Genomic DNA, 5,429 nt, shown 5'->3' with positions numbered 1-5,429 from the left:
TTGGGATTACCTGATGTTAGGCTCATTCTAATTCAACATTAGTTATGGTTTTGTATGCAAGGAGTCACCCTGGTTTTAAGAGCCTGACTGACTGTCTCAAAGGTTGATGCATTATTTCTTGCAAAGATTTCCACAGACGAATTCTTTGATGCATTTGATTTTGATCTTACCTACTTCATGGCATATCTGGAAGGCAAAGAGGAGATGGAAAATTGATTCCCTTGAGCCCATTCTCAAAGAGTGGCATATTTTCAATCATGTATTATGGTAATATATGGATGAGATGATTGTTTGGTTAAAATGAAAAGATGTTGAGGAAGCAACACTAAAGCAAAGGGCAAATCTGTCCAATACGTGGTTGAAACATCAATGACCAGATGATGGGAAACTAGAAAAGATAACCAAAGTCCGTCACCATCTGTGATGCTTATTCTTCACTCACAAATGCCACTGGCCTCCTTCTCCATATTTAAGTCCCTTAATGTTGGATCCTGGCGATGCTGCCCATCTGGTTGTGACAATTGGAGGAGCCTATGGGTGTCAAGTACCTGGCACAGGGCAGGGCACACAGCAGGAAATCCATAAGGGGTGATATTTACTCTGTCCATTTCATTTCCACAAGATGATCTATTCTAATTTGGCTTCTAGATTCTGAAGGTATAATTGGGTACTGGGGGCTCCTTTTGATTAACTCTACAGGGGCCAATTCCTGAGACAGTGGGCCTCCCCAGGCCTCTTTTCTATTTAAATGAAGTCATCCTTCTATCACAGAATTTCTCAAAAGTTTGGTCTAAGGATCAGCATATGTAACTCATTTGGGGCACTTTTTACCCCCCCCCACCTCACATCTATAATATCTACATTTCAGAGGATGAGGTGTGGGCTTCTGTGATTTTAACAAGCTCCTCAGAAGATTCTTCTCAGCAAATTTTTAGCTTTAAAATGGCCATCTGCAAGAGGACAGGATTCAGAGGAGGAAGGAGCTGGGAGAGGCCTAGGAGATCATATAGTCAGTTAATTCCCATCACTTGACAGATGAGGAAACTGAGGCACAGAGAAGCACCAAAGTTGTTGACAGAGCTCAGAGAAGACCAGAATGTGGGTTTTTCAGATCTCTTCCAGAGTCCTGGGACAAAAGTCATTTTGCTACACTGTAGTTACATTCCCTTTTCCTTCCAGGAAATGGATTCGCCTTATAAGGCTACATTTTATAATGAAGAAATAACTCATTCAATTTAAGTGCCCCTGGCAGTGCCATCCCCTTCTAGAGTCTCAAATAGATCATTTCAATTAATCTACTTAACATTCCTTTGTGATTCTCCATTGTCTTGAGAGTGGGGTTCAAATGGCTTATAAGCCCATGACTGTGATTGCCACTCACCTCTCCAAACCATCTCTCATTCCTCCCCTCTCCTCCACCTCCTTTGTACTCTGCTCTCCAGATAGTCTCAACTATTTTCAGTTCATCAAATGAGCCATATTGCTCCTTCTGAAGGGTTAGCACTTGCTATTCTCTCTACACTATTTTTCCTACAAAGCTCTCTTCATCTTTCAGGTGTCAGGTGTCAGGTTATATCCTCCCTCCCCTGGGAAGCTTTCTCTGACCTCCCAAGTGAGGATAACAGACACATCCAGGTGCCTACCTGGCACCCTGTTCAACCCTTTTCAAATCAATTGATATTGTATTGCGATTGTTTTGGTGGTTTTCTCCTTAATTATATTTTAAGCCCTAAAGGACAGGAATCACGTTTTGTGTTGCAGCACACATAGTACCTAGTGCCTGATACAAAGGAGGCGCTCAACAAACTATATACAAAATACACAGCAGGATGATCTTCAAATGGTCTGCCTGGAATAGATGATAACATTGGTAAATGGTAGAAGGTAAGATGGGTTAGGGCAAGCTGGAATCAATCACAAAAGGCATTGATTTTGAGTTGAAGATGCTAGCCTGGACCTGGTCAATGATAATAATTCATTGATGGGGATGTATGAGGAAGATTCCTGTGGCAGGAGCAAGGAGCATGGGTGGGAGTGAGAAGGGGCTAGAAACCACATGAAAATTATCATGTGGCTACGACAGTTCAGACTCAAGGCAATGAGGATCAGGAGCAGGCTAGTGGCTGCAGGAATGATGAGAAATGAATGAATCCCAGAAATGCTGCCATGAAAGAATCAAGAGTGCGTGGTAGAAGAAGAGAGTCAAGGATCCTTCCTAGTGGGAATCTTACTTCTTTCACTAGTTCGTTAATTTATCAATTCAACAAACACTGAATGAGGTATGAGGTACTGGAACTTAACAGTGAATAACATAGACATGCTCCTTGCTCTCTTGTAAGTGAAGGAGACAAATAACAGATAAGTAAACAAACCAAAAAAAGGGTGCCTAATACAACCAGCAGGCAATGAACTTCATGAATGAAGTCAAATAATTCATGTAAAGCACTTGGCACAGTGCTTGGTATATAGTAAAAGCTCAATAAATATTATCAAGGCCCTTTCCCCTACTAACTCCCTAATGAAAATAAAAAATTTCCATTTATGTCTCACAACCATGAAATGAATCATGATAATGGTTTCCATCTATCGAGTGCCTATTACATACAAAGTTCTATGTCCTGGGCTTTGCATGTGTTAACTTCTTACAACCACCTTGCAAGATAGTTATGATTGTCCTTCTTTTTCAGATAAGGAATCGTAGCTAAAGGAAGTTAATCAATTTCCCCAAATTCCCAGAGCTAATGAGCAAAAATCCCTAGGTGTGCCCAACTCCCAAATTCCATTCTCTTTCTATTGTCACAATGTAGTGTTGCCAATCAGTGTTGTGGCAGTCTGCTTTGTGGTGAATCTGGCAGGCTCTTTAAACTTATCCATTCAAGTAACTGAAATAACTAGCAAGCGTTAACAAGCCAATGGAAGCAATTACATACGGCTCAGTTACCAACATCCAGGTATGGCCAACGCTATGGTCCTTCCCTGCCTTCCAATGAACATCTTTGAATTGGGAGAAAATTTGAACATAGTCATTTTGTAACTCTTTCAAGAAAGTGCTCATTTATTTATTTCTGGATTTTTAGAAATCTTAGGTATAGAAAAACACCTAGAGTATTGTTCAACTCAAATTCTGGGTGTTCGCGTGTTGGGATAAAGAGTATCAGCTTTGCAGATCTAGTTGAAGTCTTTCCTTTGCCACATACTAGACTATGAAATTGAACAGATCACTTAATGCACTCTAAGCCACATTCTCATTATTTACAAACATGAAGAAATAGGAAGATAATAATAGCACCTACCTCATAGGGTATATTTGGGATTGAATTAGTAAAAGTAAGTAAAGTGTGTTCTTAATTGGTGGCAATTTTGGTGGAGATATTTTGCAACGTCTGGAGACATTTTTGGTTGTCACAAATGGAGGAGTGCTACTGGCATTTAGTGAGTAATGACTAAAGATGGAATTATCTAGTCCAAAATATTAATACTGCCGAGGTTAAGAAACCTTGATGTATATCCTAGTGTCTGCGGTGTAGCAATACAAAAATTTTAAAAAATCCTAAAATCATCCAGGAATATGGAACACTTGGAAAATCCCTTTGGAAGCACTGAGATGTATGACACTCAGATGAAAATACACCTGGGATGTTGACTAAATATTTTACTTTCATCTAAATATTTTGAAGTCACAAAATAGATATTTCCATTCGTGCATCTGGGGTGTGGGGTGGTGAGGTTCTTTATCAACTGTGTAGGAGTTTCACAAGGCTGAATTTGCATTTGATTACAAGCTCTGTTTTTTCATTTCAGGAGTAGTTTACCCTACAACATTACTTTAGAAAAGGGAGGTTTATTTGTTTTTATGTATTTTTTTTTTCAGAACTTAAAAGCATCTTGAATTATTAAACCAGTTATTTTCCAGGCCTGCAAATGTTTTCAGCATGTTGCCCTAAGTTTCCTTGAGTCAGCACATAGGATTGCATCTCAGAAGACCTCAGTCAGTCAGAACCATTTCCTGATGATGTTGGTATTTTTCTTTGGGGTTGTGAGATTTGGGGTGCTCATTTTGACAAAAGAGAGCACATGTTTCTCCCACATCCCCACATTCAAGGCCTTGGTGTGAATTCTGCTCAGGCCAAAGGGGTAGGCATCACAGTTTCAGACTAAAGAAGAGAATAAAGAGGAACTCAAGTGCTCATTTGATATTTTCCCCTGCTGTTGGACTCGTGCTTACTTCTAGCCAGGAGCCAAACCATAAGGTAAATCCTCCAACCCACATTTTGTGAGAGACAATAAGAGAGTACTTTGAGTTACAACTAAAAAATTCTTTTGCTGCTTCGAAGCCAAATGCTTTTAAAAGAAAAAAGGCGGGGCGGGGGGGAACCCCACCTAAGTCAAATTGATGAAAGCCAGTCAAAATATGGCCTTGTTGGGGCTGATACAGCTCTCCTGGCTGGTCCCAAAACACAGAAGGCGCCTGCTTCAGGCATGGCTCTCAACACTGATTAAACTAGATTTCTGTGTCAACTGCTTGAAAGCTGCAGTCTTGCACCACACATTTCCTGAGTATATTATTGAAAATTATCAGACCTGTTTTGTTCATTACCGGGAAGCTGAAAAATGACCTGCAAAAAAGGCTGAAAGGCTTTCTACAGCCCCACAGGCTGCCTTTTAAACAAATGTCCTCAAAGCTCGTGAATACATCATGAGGGGCGCAGGCCTTGGGGAAGGTATCCTTCCTAATAACCGTGGAAATCTCTACTAAAATCCACTGGCCCCTAGATGATGGACAGCCTCCTACCTAAATCTGTTCACTTAATAAGCACTCAGAGCATATGGTTTGCTCTGAAGGAGCAAATGTGTTCATTCCTGATTTTTACTGTAAGCAATCTTTACTGATACAGAGACCAGAGAAAGAAATTTTTTTCCTCTTCACGTCAAGAAATCTGAATTTCCCATAATGAAATCATGAGATTATAGCTTGCGAGGAAGGAAAAGGACCTGGTTCATCACTGGGCTCAGCTTTCTGGAGAGGCTGGTAAGATAACCGAGCTAATGATGCCTGAGTGGGGAGTAACAGAGCCCCAGCTAGAGGTCTTTGCACCACAACACAGACGTCAGCCGAGCCTTACTGTTGTTAAGTCTTCTCTTTGTTGTTTTCCTCTAATGCTAGACTGCCCAGCTGTTATTTCTCCTGATATTCCTAACAGTTCATTTATAACCTCTACCCTCTTTTCCCCCCTGCATCTGACTTTGAAGAACCTGAGTTCATTTAGGCTTTGATTGGTGGTAATTATTTACCTGTCAGACCCCAGCTGGACTGCATCACCAAAGCTGAGTCACAGTGCTTTGCTTCCAAACAATTAAGTCAGAGAAGCACCTGTGTAAATATGCAATATTTGGCGATAAGAAAATGATTAGGCAACAGAAACTGAGCG

The sequence above is a fragment of the Diceros bicornis genome, chromosome 2 (assembly GCF_020826845.1).
Source record: "Diceros bicornis minor isolate mBicDic1 chromosome 2, mDicBic1.mat.cur, whole genome shotgun sequence".
Classification (NCBI taxonomy): domain Eukaryota; kingdom Metazoa; phylum Chordata; class Mammalia; order Perissodactyla; family Rhinocerotidae; genus Diceros; species Diceros bicornis.
This window is presented reverse-complemented; position numbering follows the sequence as displayed.